Source organism: Dermacentor albipictus, chromosome 7, assembly GCF_038994185.2.
Source record: "Dermacentor albipictus isolate Rhodes 1998 colony chromosome 7, USDA_Dalb.pri_finalv2, whole genome shotgun sequence".
Lineage (NCBI taxonomy): Eukaryota > Metazoa > Arthropoda > Arachnida > Ixodida > Ixodidae > Dermacentor > Dermacentor albipictus.
The window spans coordinates 83702986-83721737 of NC_091827.1; the positions used below are offsets into that span (position 1 = coordinate 83702986).

Consider the following 18752-nt stretch of genomic DNA (forward strand, 5'->3'; position numbering starts at 1 on the left):
TGCACAACGGCGAAATAACCGCTGGATTAAAAGCGACATCGTGTTTTGCGAAATGCACTTGAGAGGGAGTACACTGTAAACTAATTTACACACTCAAGGTTGCATAAGGATATAAGTTGGTCTATGGCTCGCACCCTTACACCTGTAAAGAGTGTAAGTGTATGGGGTATAGACAGATATACAGCCTTATGCACACTTTAGAGTGTAAACTAGCTTACACTATAGTCTTGGTAAAACGGGCTGGTTGACATAGCCCGTTAAAGACAGAAAGCTGGACACACAGTGAAATATATATGCCGCCGGCAGCTGCATTGCAAGGAAAACGCTTCTTGCTTCAAGTATCTCCTTAAAGTACCAACACTTTAGCTTTATTCTAAGTCTTCGTCACCTGCCGGGTTTGCTTAGCGGCTATGGCGTTGTGCTGCTAATCGCGAGCTCGAAGAATCGAATCCCGGGGCCGCGGCAGCAGCAGCATTTCGATTGCGGGGAAAGGCGGAAACGCCTGTGCACCATCCATTGGGTGTACGTAAAAGAAGCTCAGATGGTCAAAATTAGCCCGTAGTGCCCCATGTACGGCATGCCCCATAATCAGATCGTGCTTTTGGTAGGAAAAACCCAAGAATTTAACTTTACTTTTATCATATACAGACTAATAATGACGGTGATGTAGTCGTCTGGTATGCTCTGTAGTTGTGGTCGCTTCGTCTGAAAAACTGCGAGTTGCGTGTTTTCCCGGACAAGTTCAAGCATACTTATTTATTTATTTACTTATTTATATATTTATTTATCTATTTACTTATTTATTTACTTACTTACTTACTTACTTACTTACTTACTTACTTACTTGTTTGTTTGTTTGTTTTATTTCTTTGTTTGTTTAAAGTTTGTATGACCATTGGAGTTTGTGCATGGTTGCGCATGTTTTGTGCGAGAGAGAAAGAGAAAAAAGCTTTAACCATATGCTGGAGATGTTAGCCTGGTTGTTGGCCTGACATGCTGCTTCAGGTACTGAATGATCATTAGGATATATAGAATGATACACACTTAACAGGACACACACACACGCACACGCACACACGCGCACACACACAGGCGCGCACACGCGCACGCACACGCGCACGCACACGCGCACGCACACACACACACACACACACACACACACACACACACACACGCACACACACACACACATACACACAGACGCACACACGCGCACACACACAGGCGCGCACACGCGCACGCACACAGGCGCGCACACGCGCACGCACACACACACACACACACACACACACACACACGCACACACACACACACGCACACGCACACACTCACGCACGCAATCGCGCACACACGCACGCAATCGCGCACACACGCACGCAATCGCGCACGCACACACGTGTGTGTGTGTCACACACACGCACACACGCACACACTCACGTACGCACGCACGCAATCGCGCACTCACGCACGCACACACGCACGCACACACAGCCTCGTCGTTGCTTTGTACTCCGCAGTGGGTTCTAACCACTGCAGCACAGCGCTATGATGCAGTTCGCAGGCTTTACTGCATAGGCGTCTGATGTTCATTGCGAGTTGTTCCTGCATGCGTGGTGACTCCGGGAGCTACCGTTGCTGGGAAGCGTGAAAAGCAGTCAGGGATCCTTGAATGCTATCGCGTTCCACTCTTAAAGGCGAAGTTCAAGCCTCCTCCAAATTTTTTACTGCTATTCCATGGCCCCAGGACATCCTGCTAGGAAAAGGATCTGGCATCCATACCGGACAATGTGGCAAGAAGTATCTGCCGTTCTGCGCAGAAATCAGAGCAGTCGAAGAGGATAGGCTTGAGATTGTCTCTTGAGTGTCACTTTCCTGAGAGTTGGTGTGGTTTTGCAGTCCTATCTTGTGAAAGTAACGTCATGCGAACTCTATTCTGATCCTCAGTTTGTGTAGTAAAGACCTGCGGCTTCGTTTTCATTTGGCTGTAATGCGTAAAAAGCGTAAAGAGGGGATCCTGTCAAGAGTTGGGATTAGCCCCGGGCGACCTGTAGGCTTTCCGTATTGCAGAAGAGAGCAGTGCCGTAACGTCGTGCCAGAGTGCAATGGCTACAGAGTTGGCGTCGGTATGCCCAACCTTTCCTTCTGTGTATGCCAACTGCTTGCCTAAGATTCCACACTGCCTGGGTGTCCACTGGAGAATTATAACATAACCTTTCCCATGTGCTTCGTCATACGACAGAGCTGTGTCTACGATGAATGGCTCGTTCCCTCGTCTATTCAATGTATGTTTCCACTGAGACGTAGTTGCTCACGTAAGCATTAGTGTCAGACAGTTAACGAGCCATCCTTCTGTGCATCGTCTTGACTAATTCACGCTATATGCATCCCCTATGTTGCAATACATTCAGAGCGTGAGACGGTGTCAGGCGTACACAAATTTACAGCTGCAGTCGTAATTAAAACAACTGTGGCGCAAGGACCATGCTATAGATTATTTATGGACAGGTAGGCGGATAACGCCGCTGGGGACGGGGGATTATTGCGAACGCGGGCCCGCTACTTACTTGCCGTTGCTGGAAGCACGAGCTGTCCGCGTGTGTTAGCTACAGAGTGCAGGAATTGAGTACATCAAAGCTGGAATGCGACCAAGGGGGAGGTTGTGTAGTGCTTGGTTTTTGCCATCAATGAGATTAATTGCAATAAACCTGCATTCTCGATGGAGTGCAGCTTGTCATACTTCTGCTTTCGTACGCGTTAGACAGGTATCACTATATTTACTGTCACAACTACGCATCCTCGCAGCTCCTGTAACACCGATAAAACCTGCGCTGCTGCAGAGTCCTAACCGGCACTCTATACTTCGTCTCGCCAACTCTAATCTAGTGAAACTAATCCACATTAGGATTAGTCTCAGCAAGGCTTCCGTGATGCTCAGTCAGCATTGCGCATAGAGGGCTTTCAGAGGCGGATAATGGATGAGCCCTTTTACTAGTATTCTTCTTTAGGCTGAAGCGACCCTTAGCTTCCGCTGCACTGCACGCAGTTGACGAGGAAAAGTATTGGTACCTTCAAAGACAGCAGTCATCGTCACATGCCCTAAGCCGTTCCTGAATGTTAACCTATTTGGCACGAAGTTTTGCGGAATGCAACGTGATCTCGTTCTGCCTTGCCCAAGCCTCCACGCCCGATCCCAGTACACGCGTTTATGGCTGCCATAAAGTGCACTGTTGCAACCATCACGAGGCGGCATGCTGTGGCTTTATTGGTCGACGCGTCTGAACGACAAAGATTACGTGCGAGGTTAGCGCTGCATGCGAAACAAGCTGGAAGTAAACAGCGCGACATGCCAGCTGCTGTTGGTTGCGGCCGCGTGCCTTGCAAATTCCACTACCTGCGGCGGCGGTTATTTTCGCACTCGTTAGGTGGGAACACGTAACCGATACGAAGCGTAAAACTGACCTTTATAGCGTTGACTCAGACTCGAGATAAAGCCAGGGACGTGGTCACCGCTTAAGCAACGTGAGCTGAGCTGACATCGCGTATATAGCGCACATTATTACCACGTGATGTTAGCGGTGTGGATATGTGCTGTTTGAAAGGAGGCGAAGAAATACCAGATAAGTATGGCACGTGAATGTGCTGATAGCGCGGTCACCGTTTAAGCGACGTGAGGTGAGGTGACATCGCGTATGTAGGGCACATTATTACCACGTGATGTGAGCGGTGTGAATATGGGCTGTTTGAGAGGAGGCGAAGAAATACCGGATAAGTAGGGTACGTGAATGTGCTGATAATTTGCTGGCATGATGTATTCCCTAACAGAAAACATTTGCAGTTCCGCCCGAAAGGCGAAGCACCGATTGCGATAGCAAACTGGTAAATAGCTGTACGAAGTAAGGGTAGTAGTTCTATAGGGCGTATAAACTTGTAAGCTTTCACTTACTAACTAAATTAAAAATGATAGAATATGTAAGTGTGGCCCAACGAGGACGTAGAAAGAAACAGACACACAAATACAGCGATGTCTTTGTATGTCTGCTTCTTTCTACGTCCTTGTTCAGTCGCGCTTACACATTCTATCATGGATTCAAACCAACTAGCCCGTCAACGTGTTTTACCTAAATTAACCAGCACGGTGTCACGCGCGCACAGGTAAACATGAACACATCTTGCTCGATAAGCACGTGAACTCGCTGTCGAAATTCTGGAGTGAGGAATCGCAGTATCAAGAGAATTGACCTCGATGCATCTCTCGCTTCAACGCGAACGAAACGTCGAAAGCAAAGCGTATACGAAGCTACCGGCACTACGCGCACTCTGCAAACATCGCAGATCGCATTGAAGATGAGGCCCACGCGGGCGCGCACGTTGGCCACGTCGCAGATCGCTTTCAAGACACACGAGCGGCGGCAACGCGTCCCAACCACGTCCGCCAAAGGCGTCTACTACGGCGTCCGCGATTGGCGTGGCTAACGCCGTAGTAGACGTCGCGGTTGTCTCCACTCTGTACGGAGTGGCGAGCGAGGAGGACATTGAGGCATCCTAGCAGCCGCAGGAGAAGGACGCCCCTCCTCTTTCGCCTGACCACCCCTGCCTCGCGCGCGACTAGAGAAGGCACGCATCCTGGCCGCGTTCCTCGCTCGTGCACACGAGATTGAACCACCATTCGCCGGCTCACACTCACACGCTGTAGCTCATACAAAACCTCATGGCGACGGAGACGGCACAAATGCACCTGGAGTGTCCATATAAGTGCTATCGCAATAAAATGTTCTTGGTTTGTCTGCGTCATCCTGATGCGTTTCTTTTTGTTGCCTTTATCGCCCGTTGTGCGTTGGCTTACGCACAGAACGTGTAACACGGAAAACATGATGAATTATACATGCTGTCTTTTTATGTGTGCGGCATTTTCGATGCCGGGGAAATGTTAGTGAACGCATGTAAAATGCCGCAAACACACACGTACCCGGGCGTTCGAAATCTGGATATGCTGTTCACTGCCGGAAGATACTCTCCGAGGTCGTGAGGCGATGTCTATGCGCGCGTCCCGTTTCCAGGCATGTAAGTGAAGGAACGCAGGAGAAACAACACAAGGAACGCGGTGGGAAGCGACCGGCTACCGAGCCGGCCCGTGTCTATGGCGGCCTCACAATGGCGGCCGAAAATGGCGACGTCGCGTGATCGCAGCACAAGGTTGTCGGCCTCGTGCAAGTCACCCACTGGAGGTTCCTCCTCGAAGCCCGGTCTATTCCGTATAGGCGCATATTGAAGGCGCGTGCCACTTGCAAACAGCCGAAATCTTTTCTGTCGCAACGTTCCATCGGTAAGGAATACGCACTCGTATGCGCGGGTAGTTGAATTACGCATGTGAACGCGTTTGAAAGGAGGTTAATGTCATAGGGAATATCTATAAAATCTGGAAAATTTTCATCTTCCATTCTAAAGTTAAATAGCTCTTTGTATTTCAGACATTTAAAAGAAAAGAGAAGTCTCGTCTGCACCAGATTAAAAACATGGCGCGTACACTCTCGATGGAATATGGACTAGTAATCGGGTGGTTGTGCACGCGATTAATCACTTCATAAAAATGAACTTGTAGGTAGAACTGCGAATAAAAGAGTAGTGTGGACTTGAGAACTGATACCGGATGAATGGGGAATATATGTTAAATGAAATAAAAAATTTTATTGAACAATTTAGAATGAAAGAAATTTACGAAAATTACCGATTGTAAGAAAAGTAACAAACACAATGACATACGTTTTGTTGCATGAATGACACCACACACGGCGCCGAAGACACCCTTGAGTCTAAAGCCCAGTGCCGAGGACAAAAATAAAGTAATACTCCAGCATTTAAATTCCAGCCAAGTTAAGAAGTCTTCTTGTGTGGTATAAACCGGTGATAGTTGAAATGTAATGATCTATATGTTCTGGCATAATCGGTGTAGGGGCAATATTACCGAAGAAAACCTGTGTAAATATTGGTTCAACGGGGGAATGCAGCAACGTAACCTAGTGCTAAATCGTCGCCCATTGTGATATTTCCAGGAAAATCTGCGGCGTTGGAATTCTGTCAATGATGTTATTCATGATTCGATGGGATCTCTGCGTACTAAAAATTTCCAATGCGTAATTACTGTGATGTGCGCCGGTACTGGGAGAATCCGAATAATTGGTCTATTCAGAGAAGCGCTAACCATTCATCCACCCCGTTTACACGTAACCCCCAATGACCTGAACTGCATTATACTAATAAGATTTACCTACGAGGGAACTAGTGATAGGAACACTTTTAAGACTGGTGAACTTATTGAAACTGTAAGAGAAGAAAAGACGTAAATGTTTGTGATAAGCACCGCCGCGAATGTATTCCGAGGGAGTTAGCGCAGCTAGATAATCATGGCCAAAAGCTCGGCTTCAGAAACCGGAGTAAAATCTGGAAGCTTAAAAAAGGAAGTGACCAGCCAGTGAAGGGGAAAAAGCACATGTCACTGTCTTACACTCTTTTTCGAAAACACCTGTAGCTTCTGCGTTGTTAGTCTGTACAAACATGTCCAGAAAAGAAATGGGTGCCTTCGTCTTTCATCGCCACATTCTCGAGCAAGCGCTCTTTCCTGGGCCTTAGTGTTGGCCTCAAATAAAGTATTTCCCTCCTCCTCCTCTCTCAGACATTCGCTTCTGCTCCTCCAACGCACTTCTCAGCTTTCAGCAAAACAAGGGTTGGCAACCCTGTAGTTGGGACGTCAGCACGTAGACCATACACTCGCGCGCTGTGGCCATGGGAATTCGCGAGCGTCAGTTCGCCTGCGGTCGTGTATAGCACGCATCGGGCTGATTGCAGCTTATTTTAGGCCAACGGCGTGCGTCGGCCTTTCCAACAATTAATTTTTTTTTCGGACGGTAATTGAATTTCAGACTCGCTTTCTATCGATCTCGCGCATTCACCTGGAGTTGGCTGTCAGCCTTGTCGGTTGTAGTTTCAGGCGAGCTCAGTAAGCGTGTCATGCTCCTTTTCTTTTATTTCGCTTGAGTTGCCACGCGGAATAACGTTAGAATGAACTTAAATATCAGCATGTGGGTAACTTCATTACGACGCTATTTTACGTGTCATGCGCACCGCACAGAATGTCCACCTGGGACACGAAAATGCCTCTGGAACACAACGACCTTTAAAGTTGGTTTATTATCGGTTAGTAAGTTGCACGAAAACTAAGTGCGTAAGTTAGTAAGTAAGCACGAAAGAAAAACAATTTTTCTGTTTAGTCTACGCGGTTACATGCCGACAGCAGTAATCTCTGTGTGCATGGAGAAAATAGCCGTCTCCTTGTGCTTGCTGTCGTAAAATAGAAAGAAAGAAAAAAGAAGACTAGCCATCAAGGCCCTGCGAAAAAGCATGTCCAGTGAAGCTGGTGCAAAGCCACTACACCTGCTTACGGTTGTGTGCCCATAGTGTCATCCCCCATACCTTTCCATAGCAGTGCTGCAACGGGAGTGGCTACGAGAGTTGCGGTCGGGGCGGTTCAGCCAGCATAGGAATCATGGGAAGTCCATGGATTTGCCTAAACTTCGTCCTTCTGGCTTCAAACGGCTTCGTGACTTTGTAAACGCGCCATTTTCTACAGTGTACTGTGGAATAAATACACAAACATTTATAAAACATGTTCGACGGCAGGATTCGAACACAGGACCTCTAGTACCGAGGGCCCATATCGAAACGATTAGGCCTATCGAGAACGGCCTTATGAGTTTCTCGCGCCCTAGTCATCAATTATGTGCTCCGGATGCTTGTTTTGGGCCTTTTATTTACTGAAAGGAATGCTCTTCCGTATGTCGCACGCTTGGTTCGAAAGATTGTATGCACTTTTCGCATCGCTTTGCTGATTGCTTGAAGCCTGCTTCGCCTCCGCCGTGGTTCAGCCCGGTATCACGCTACCTCCGGGATCGGCCCACATTTTTACCCATGGACGCTGACACGAAAAATGGCGACCAATGAAAGCCTAACAGCTTCGCTGTAAAATCTTTCACACGCTCAGTGTCTCTGACGGTCAGCTATTGAGCTGTAGGTACGTTGCGGGTTCTATCCTGGCCTCGGCAGCCGCATTCAGACGGCGGTGGAATACAAAACACTCTTACATAATTAATTCGACATACGCTAAAGTACCCTAGAGGAAGTGAAAATCTATCCGGAGTCGTGCACTATGGCGTGTTTCATAATCAGATCGTGGTTTGGGCTCGTAAGGCCCCAGAATTTGCATCTTTTTTTTATCGCTAGTACTGAACTCAGGTTGTGGGGTGGTTGATGCCATGTTGATGTTCCATCCTGACTTTTCGTGCCGATTCTCTGTACTTCAAAACGCACTTCGACCATGATATTCTTCATGTGTGACCACAGAATGGGTTTGGTTAAATTAGGATAAATTTTTACGAAGGTCACCGGCAAAAATGCCCATTTAAACCTTTTCCAAAGAGCTCCGCATGCGCATGAATTTAAATCGAATATGAATATCATGCGTAATCACTTCTGAGTTATTTTTGAACGAGACTGAAAGCAATGCTGTGGTAAAAAATACATGCAAGGAGTCGAACGAAGATGTGCATGCTCTTGGGCTCTTTTTTCTGGCACGTCTTATATATTAGGTCAATATACGTTTATTCGTCAATATCGCACACTTGTGCTCGTCCAATTTGCCAGTCAATTGAAGACTAAGTTGAGAGAAAGAGAGGAAAAATGTCTGGTTTGCTACCTTGCCTGGGAGAAAAAGGAAATGGGGTTTTAAGGGATAGGAAGAGAGAGAGGTGGCTACAGAAATGGGAATTGGCGCACAAAATTTAAGTGGCACACGTCACTATCGCAGTCTAATCTCGCAGACCACCGTAGATCACAGGGAGCGAACAAGTACTGTGACTTCCTTTAGTGACAACGTTCGTTGCGGCCACTGTCAAAGTACTATTTTACATTCACAGTGACCGGTTGTCCATTGTCCATGATATTGTATACAACACTTGCCTTCCCGTGGTATAAGGGTGGGCAGATGCACAGAAAACGTGAGGTTGCTTCTTCACAGTCACGAGTGTGAAAGCTGGTGTCGGTCCATCCAAGTTGAAGTTGAATAAACCTAATTACAAGCGCCTTAACGCGCATCATTTTCTCGTCAAAAATAAACAGGCCTGTTCGCAGGAGATACAAGAATTTTGTGCTTGATTGTTCCCCTTTAATCTTCTTTTTTTTTTCTTTTGCGAGCAAAAATTGTTAAGCTGCTGCCGGAGGAAGACGTTTGCGCATTTCATGTTCATTTCGAAAGCGCGGAAACTTAGGATTACTTCTTAAACAAAATTCCAATCTCCCACTCGCGAACTGGTTTCCATCGCTTCCGTCTTACTATTTAACCTCTGGGTGAGTTCATATGGCGTCACTAACTTCTTATGAAAATTTATCGCCGCAATCACCCAAACACAATGCTGTAAATCATTCGGCTTTGTGCAAGATGTTGGTGTGACGTATACATGTACATGCCTGTGAAGTTAATAACCTCTAATCGTCGTACCGTGCCTGCGTGCCTTTGTTATCGGTGCTTCGTTATCCTTGCCTTTCATATGGTCCACATTTTCCCCACATACTTTATATCCCATATCTTATCTCTTCTTTTGTTACGCGTTGCGTCCTCGCTCCTCGATTAGCTTATTTGATATTTCGCATCTAACGCTATAAACAAAGCGAAAAGTCGCCTAACTGCTTTTTGTTAATTGTGTGCGAAATTGGGCCCTCGTTATACTTAACCCTAGAAATATGCTCGCAGGCCTCGGAGGCCTTAACTAACTTATTTTAATACCTTCTCTACACCAGTTTTGTTTTCCGGAAGCATGTGTGTCGCAAAGTCCCGACGCACAAGGTGGCCACGTGGCAGAAGGATGTGGCGACGTATGGGCACTTTCTCCGGCTACTGCATCGGGCCCGACATCAAATAGCAGCATAGGAGGCGACCGAGCGAGCCAGGGTGAGTGTCGAAACGTTGCCACGCCTACCCCCCCCCCCCCCCCCCCCCCCATTGGGACCATGCAACCCTTCTGCGTCGGGACGTCGCGATACAAATACTCTGTGGGAAACTAAATGTCGAGAAGCTATTATAATGAATCGCCTAAGACCACTGACGCTTGCCAGCCTTTTAATGCGTAGCATTACAGGTGGAGCTGGTTCGAAAATTTTGTCCGTCCGTCCGTCCGTGGCCAAAAATGTGGCCCGATCTCGGAGATAGCGAAACACTGGGCCGACCATGGCCCGGTATTGAACACTCTCCCGATATATGGGGAGATTGCGCACTTTGAACCCATCATGTGCGCGCTTAACAGCGGCCAGCAGATGTGTCGCGATGACGACTCGTTGTCCGCGCAACACGGACTACACGTCAGTCTAACGCGCGCTATACGGAATTGCGACACAAGACGACGTGAGTGTGCATATATATGTGTGTGTATATATATATATATATATATATATATATATATATATATATATATATATATATATATATATATATATATATATATATATATATATATATATATATATATATATATATATTTGTTACGGGTTTAAAAACAGGCAGACGTGTATTTACAGAGAGAGAGAGAGAGAAAGCAGGGACAGGAAAGGCAGGGAGGTCAACGAGAAGAGTATCCGTTTTCCTACCCTACACTGGGTAGCAAACTACACTGGGTATTTACAGGATATTTACAATAATTATAGCAGCTGAAAAGATGGTAGACAGTGCGCGAAGACCAGAACATCGTCTTCTTCCGACGATGATTAAAGCGTCTTCGTTTATATATATATATATATATATATATATATATATATATATATATATATATATATATATATATATATATATATATATCCGTAGTCTTTACTTCTACACGCGCACACAAAGATTACGCTTCCCACAACGCGTGTACACAGCAGCCGCAACTGCAGCAGACGCACGCCGAAGCCTAACATGACGCCATACATCTATGACATAACTTCCGTTCAATCAGATTCCGCTGATTTCTTTTTTCTTGGGTTTCGGGGTACCGGGCCTGGGTTTAGAGTAAGCAGTGGAGCCGAAGATACGGTGTAGATACGCCTTTCAATATTAATCTGTAGCCGCAAACTACGGCGCCTCTCATACTGCGGGTGTTGGTTTTGGAGGTTATTAAAACGTCATCAGCAAATCATTTAATTACTTGCGAGAGTGTGACATCTGGTTCGCGTTGATTGACTATAGGCCAACAGCCGTTGGCAGAAAGACGAATAACACACGTCCAGTCAGTGTAATGATCATGGTGCAAAGCTCCCGAGTGTGTTGTGTGTTTGTCTGCTCAGGTGTCGCGCTGGATTTGTCCTCACGAATGAGTGTCAAAGTTCCCTCATCTGATACAGCGGAACGAAAATACGATATGGCGGAAAACAGCCATGACGGGGAAAATAATAGCGGGGTTTCCAGCGCAGTCAGAAAGGGCAGCAGAACATGATTCACTGAAAGTGGGCATTTTTGGAACGAATTGATGAATCATAGACGGAGACGGAGAGAAAATCAGCCGCATTAACACACGGCTCCTACTTTTATTAATAAAGCCATCACCACTGGAACTGTGGAGCAGTGAAAGGAACAAATAGAGGCGGGAAGTATCACTACTGCCTTTAACCGAGCATACCATTGACATAAGTAAGCGTATGCAAATGGGCAGATGCTATTCTCTCTTCGTCTCAAGTGGTCTTGTGTGCGTGGTGCATGTTTACAATATGCTTTATGCAATATATGCAATATGTTTACAATGGCAAGCACGGGAAAGAAAGTGGGAGTGATAAAGAGAGGGGGGAGAGAGAGAGAGAAAGAATGCGGGGACAAGTACTGCGAAATTAGGCGTGTCCTTGGTAAGCGTCCACGCATGTTTACCCTCGAGGGGCAATGGCCACGCAGACCGGGCGGACTTTCTCAATGACAGTGATTAGTACTCGAGGAAAATAAGAAACAAAAGTGACACGCAGAATTATGAGACGTTGGAAAGGAAGAGAATGGAATGAAAAAAAGCTGCGAATCAGAGATGCGCACATGTGCGATGTTTACTAATGTTGCGAGATGATGACCCTTGGTGGACCTTGCTCACGGTTAGATGCCACGGGGTTCAGTTCCGCGTCTTTGCGTGATTCAGTGCAAGGTTCAACTACTGGATGAGAAAGGGAGAGAGAAGGAAAGGCAGGAAGGTTAACCACGGTATCACCCAGTTGGCTACCCTATACGTCGGGAAGGGGGAAAGGGGAAAGAAAGACAGCATGAAAGGAGAGCACGTAGATCAGCGGCTGCCTACCGTTGGAATAGGCTTTAGCCCCAGGTAGAGGCGTTCGAGTGGCGCAATTGCCGGCAACATGCGCGTGCGACGGGGAATTTCAATGTCTACATAAACCCAACCTGTCTAACTGGCCAAGTATAAATAAATAAATAAATAAGTAAATAAATGTTTAAATAAATAGATAATATCGGTGGATTCCACGCATGTTTGAATCTGTGATGAGCGAATTTTTATTTGATATTCGCTGAATTTTCGTCACTGCACTTCTTTTTCTTCACTTCTCGGTAGCTCAGCGGTTTCCGTTCGATACTGGTAGGTTGTTCGGTTTTCCTCTCCGAGTGGCCCATACCCACTGAGGGGGATTGCCCAAGTTGCACGCTCTGGTTCCATTTTGTTTACCTAATTTCTTTCGGCACACTCGGCTGCTTTAGGCACCGATTGCTCACTTCTCTATAGCTGCCTTCTCCAGTTTTCCGTGGCAGACTTCTTCCTTTTTGGCGGCCTCTTGATCAGCTTGTCCATGTTGACCCCAGGGGGGCTCGACCAAGAATATTACTATGCTCTGTGGCAGATGCCCAGTTGCGCATTCCCAAAGGAGCCAAGTTGTCTATCCAGGCAGCGGCAAATACACCGCGACTCAAGTTGTTGCATACGCGGCAAGGCATACTCGGCAGCCAGCAACTAACAGCCAATTATGAGGCACGCAAATTGTGAGGCACTCCTCGCGCCTCGACCAAAACACTATTCTCCGGCGCCGAGATAGAGAGAGAGTGAGAGATAGATAGGCTTTATTAGGAGGAAAAAAACGTAGGGAGGATCGCCAGCTTGGCCGTTCTAAGCATTTTTGATGTAAGAAGAAAAAAGGATAAGACAAACAAAATGAGAAAAGGAAGATTAAGATGGTTATGAGAACGAACCTATCGCGCATTCTTTCCTCTCATGCCGCAGATACTTAAGACAAATACAGAAATTTTAAAATATAATTTCGACAGATTGGGCTATTAAAATATTCGCTAGCCTTTCTCTCTCTTGGAGGCAACTTCGCTGAGATTAAGCCACAGGTACGTCTTGCTCGAAATTCCCAATTTTATTAGGGACACAGAAAGGTGACCTCGTTGAATTTCCAAAATTATCAATTATTTCACACGTTTTATGTCTCGACGTTAAATTATTTTAAGTAAAATTGTTTACAGCATTTATTTCCGTCCAATGTCTAAATTTATCCTTCCATAACTCATGCTGTGCTATGCAAGATGTTATTAGGGTACAATCCTAATAAAAACGCACGTGAAACCACCTGCTTCTCGGCCGATAATCCGCAGTGTGTATGGGCCAGTGCTTAAACACAAGAACAATAACGACGCAGACAATCCGCCAGGATAATTGCATGCCCTGCAGCCTCCACAGAGCTCCACATCCGAACATCGAGGTCTGCTCCCGCGAAAGTTGCAAGGATCGTAGTGGAATCACCGAGAACAAGCAATGTCTCTTCGTCCTGGGCTACATTGGTGATTTGTTTATGTCAATACGCGTTAGTATTGCCTGCGGAAATGTCGGGTGGTATTTGGGCCAGATATTCTGCGTGCCAGGTTAGCAGGATGACGAGGCCGCGCTTTCTACCGTGGAGGCGCTACCCGCTAGTGCCACGTGATGCCCGACTCTGAACGCTCTTTTGCCAGACGCGGCCGCATAGTGGGCAAGAAACGGAACGCGAAGAGAATGCTCACTTTAGAAAGTTTTTTTCGCGATTTTTAGTCACGGAAGACCTTCCATCGAGAGCACACCGTAACGCTAAGGAAAAACAAAATAAAACGCATATATTTGGCTGCGGCAACTGCGGAGTGGCTGGAAAACCGAAACCAAAAATCGGATTGGCGGAAGCACGCCTAGTGACCACCCGACGCAGTTTTCGCGGCACTCGGCGTCTCTCTCGTTTTGGATGCGTTCAGCGCTGGTTGCGCGCATCTTTTCTTCATCCTACGACTTTGTTGCAATGAGCGGGGGATTGGTGGCTTTACCGGAAGATGCCCGTAACGAAGTTGCCGACACGGAGAAGCTTCAGAAAGCGTAAACCCACCCCAGCAGTGGGATGCCTAAAGTGGGCGACCGCTTTCAAGTGAGGAGCGTCTGCCTGTGCAATCGCAAGGCCCGTGCCTACCGCCGGTGATCAAAGCGAACTCTTCAAGCTCCGCTGATGGTTCGCCATCTGTGGAAACTACTGGTTCTGCCAAAGGTAATGAGTGCCAACTGACAACATTTGAAATGAAGGTCGCGCTACTTCGCCAGGCTCATGATTCTGGCGGCGAGAGCGAAGAAACGCCGGAGCTCAGCGGGTACCGTTTCGTGAAAGTTACAGCAATCAAGGCGTTGGTAACACCGTTTCTGGGCCCACATTGTCATGGAAAGTCGTCAGATTTACAAGAAACCCCGAAAGAGAGCCTGACCTATGCAGCAATCACCACCTTGATTAATTTTTTTGCGATCATGAGAAATAATGTCATGTTCGAAATCTTTGAACAGTTGCGTGGGAGTCGCACTCTGTTCGCACTTCTTTTGCAAAGGCCTTAAGAAAAGTATCATTTCCAAACTGCTTCACCAAAAGCTGCTTCCAAGGCTGTTTCTAGACTGAAATATTGTGAGGAATATATTAAAGTACTTTTTAGATTCGTACATCTTTCGCGACATATGAAATTTAGCAAATATTTAATGTATAATGACAGCGAAAAAGATAATCGTCGTTTTCAGAGTGGTGACATTTTACAGAAATTACATAAATAACGCGCAACTGGCTTTATCCTGCATTATAGACCATCTAGAAGGTATCTTATCCCAAAGAATTTGTATATCCTTATTATTTTGTAAACAATAATTTTCTTAATTTCGCACACAAGATTGCTCACTTTCACACCAATAACTTTTTTCTCTTTGCGCTAGGACGCTGGTATTTGGAATGCATACCAATGACAAGAAGTTAAACCACCCCTCAAAATTTTATCAAAGTTGGTGGAGTGGTGTAAAAGTTCACTCTTCAGCTTAGCATCCCCCATTAAAGGGACTGACAATCAATGTTCATGGTATCAGTTTCTTTTAGTGCAATGAAAAGCTTATCGGTCAGATTGTCTAATCATGAAGTGCTAACGCGGAAAACGCCGTTGAACGTTTTTTTGATCTGCGGTAACGATGTAGTCGGTCACTGGAGGCGGTGACCGCTCGAAAACGGTGATAGGTGAGCTCGATAGCGATTGCACGCCGGTATTAGGGAGAGGCAGACGACAGATGCGGCCGTAACTGTGAGAAAGTATTATTTTGTTTATCAAGTCGATGTTCTTGCGATTCATGCTTTCCGAATTGTCAAAGTACTTCTGCGATAATAGCCACGTGTTTTCCTGTCCAACTGCTTTCGTATTTAGCTTGTCAAAACGAAACCAACAGGATCGAAAGCTAACCGACGCTTTTACACGTGATACGCAGTTCAGCGTGTTGCCATAGCCATGCATGCACTCATGATTTCCGAAGCATAGAATAAAGTGCGAGCGTCTAATAATATACCAGCGGCGATATTAAGCAATAGTTGTACTGTATTTAATAACAGTCTACTTACGTACAGTAAGCCCATGGAATACATCCGCAGTACCAAGATTTCACCGCCAGGCCTCGCCGCTTATACTGGTTTTTGAGGCTTTCTTTGCCAATTGAAAATTATTGTTCATACTTAAATCTCGAACGCCGTATTGGATTCTATCACTATAAACTGTGGTCATTTCATTTTTCTAAAGGTCTCACAACACATCCTGGCCAGTTTTCAGTCCGCTTAATTCCACGACAGTTCCTGTTTCATGCACATCGCGAAGGGCTGTATCTGGTTGTCGACTGGGGCATGTGACGGCCGCACGCTTTGCATATGCATCGCTCACGGGTGCCCAGAAGCTGAAAATACCTTTATTGTGCACCGCCTACCTACTCCGGCGGTAGTTTTCAACTGGTGAATGCAATCGCTGCAACGAGTGCGGAATAATGAGGAAGATCTGGCTCGCACCGCTCCCATTTAAGCATTGCTGTGCTGATCTAGAACGACGAGAGCAGAGTGACAGCTGCGGCGTGAAAACGAAACCGGAACCGGCCTCCCCTCCTCCTATTCCCGCATGATCACGGCCAGCGTCGCATCGGCGTGTAGCGTCAGTCGGCGCATCGCGAGCCGACGGGGCCGACGACGACGAAGTGACGCTGCGCGCGCCACTCCCATTGGCTGAGCCGGCCCACGCGAGCCAATAGGGTGCTCGGGAAGCCGAAGGCAGCCATCGGGCCAGTGCCAAATTCCCCCCCCGCTCCTTTGATTGTGCGTACACGTTCGTGTATTTTTTCTCTGTGCCCGCCGCCATTCCCTACTGCAACGAACGCCCCATCATCGTTCCCGCGAGTCGCCTGAAGCGGCCCGCGGACTTCGAAGAAGCGGACTTGCCCGCCATCGGATCGACCGGCGAATCGTGTGAAAGCGAAGGAGGTGCCACGACGTTCGTCATCGCCCTTGTGCCGCGTTAAGTGGAACGTGAAACGGTCTTCGTCCCATGGAGTGCTTCGTTCCATTCGGAGGCTGAGGGACGGGCCCGTCAACGTGAGTTTGGTCGCACAGTGGCTTTTATTTGCTTACCGGGGTCATCGTTCCGACCGTGTGAACGCCGCACTGCGTTGCTGCGCAGCTAGCGGGAAAGTCAACGGCGTTCCTGGTTTTTCGTTCGATTGTGTAGTGGAACGTACCCGCTTTTGCTTGCAACCTCAAGAAGTAACGACCTCGCGCGGTCTTCATTTGTGCAGGAAACGGTAGTAGTGGTTTCTGTACAGCACTATAGTCTACTGCTGTCGTGACGGCACAAAGGGGCTTTGTGGAAGCCGAGAGCTGAAAAGTGTTGTGCCATCCGGCAATGATGTCTAGCGGTGTTTGGACACGCGGTGTCTGCCGTTTGCGATGCTTCCCTGCAAAGCTGCGTTTATATTCAAGCATATCTTTTTTTTTTCTTTGCGCGCGCGCGTGTATGTCTGTGGCCTTAACAGTTGCTGTTGGGGCTGATGGTTCTGTTCCCCTGCATGTTTATTTTTTTGTGTGTGTGTGCGCGTGTTCAGCAGTAATACAGGTTGCTGTAAAGAGCGGTCCACTTGTCTGACGCAGGAATTCGTAGGGTGAGCATTGCGTACACTCGAGCCGCCCTTCACTTGAATCGAATCGTTTTGGACTGGCCTGTTTTAAACGCGACGCCGACGTCACTACCCGTCGGCAGTGTCAATTACACAGGCGGACTGGGCCTAGCAGTATTTGTTTGGTTATCCCGCAAATAGCGCGCCGGTTCGTTGCCATGCGCCTCGTAACTCCAGAGCAGGTGCGCTACGCCAGCATCATTACTTCTATTGTTTGGCTGCTTGCTTTATTTCATTTGTTTTTTTCCCTTCCTCGAATAGCTGTAACATACGCGATGCAGTTCACGCATACTGGCATGATGTGCACGCCGAGGTATTTGCGCACATGTCAGTGTGTGCCGCTCAAACGGTGCTTCAAGTTTGGTCTTCCAATTTCTTTTTAATAAATGCCCAGAACCACGTCCTGGGTTTAGAAAAGCGTTGTATATTTAAGGATCGAAAAGTGTGTGCCTATAAGATTGATATAGTCAGAGGGGGGGTGGGTGGGGGAGGAGTGATAGCAGGTGGCAGAAAAGTGTTGTCACAATCTGCCCCACCGGTCTACAGTAAGTGTCTGAGGGAAGGAAAAGCTTGACATCAATCGGGCAGCACTTGATGGCGGAGGGCGCCTTTGTTGCGAAGACGTATTAAATTAGTTGATCGAAAAACGAAAACAAAAATCCCCGTAGCTGAAGCTTTTGGAAATGTTTGAGGATGCGACGAGCTCCTCAGGGTTTTGCTGCCCATAAAATGACGGCATGCTGCTATAGTTTGATTTACTTTATGCCGGAGTAACCGCGCGTTCAATGTGTGACTCGGGAGAGTTCCTACTACCCCCAGAGGGAGTAAGTTTTATCCCCCTGATGCTCGATAAAATTTTAGGTACACTCCAGCGAGGGTGTACAAAAACTCTGGCAATTGGGGTGTTAAAATACGAGGCACGATGTTGCTCCCACGAAGAGAGATACGGGCACGACATTTACACCTAAGTAGGCGCGTGCATCGCCAGGACACCTCCGTGTTCCATTTCGGCCGGTGTTTTTGCGCCGCTCTTTTTGCAGCTGTGTTCGCGTACGGCGTATCGTAGACATACTTTTGGAACGGCAGGGCTCAGGTGGGGGCCGCTCATTTTAAAGAATGTGAAGGGAAACACGTTGGCTGGTTAGTGGAATGACTCTTTTTTTTTAAATACATTCATCTATAGCCTATCAAGTATCTTGTGGTCAGTCGGGCTGCTGAATGTCGAAGGGG

General features: G+C 47.2%; 1 protein-coding gene across 3 annotated transcripts in view; it reads left to right on the forward strand.

Annotated features, from left to right (window-relative positions):
* LOC139048040 (sulfotransferase 1B1-like) overlaps nt 1-18752 on the forward strand; it is a 362107-nt gene that overhangs the window by 31428 nt on the left and 311927 nt on the right. The window contains exon 1 of one of the 3 annotated variants that reach the window (XM_070522421.1): nt 16511-16944. The exons of the other annotated variants lie outside the window; for them this stretch is intronic. The gene's annotated coding sequence lies outside the window, so the exon portion shown is untranslated. Of the gene's footprint in view, nt 1-16510; nt 16945-18752 lie in introns of those variants that run through there. 3 annotated transcript variants of the gene reach the window in all.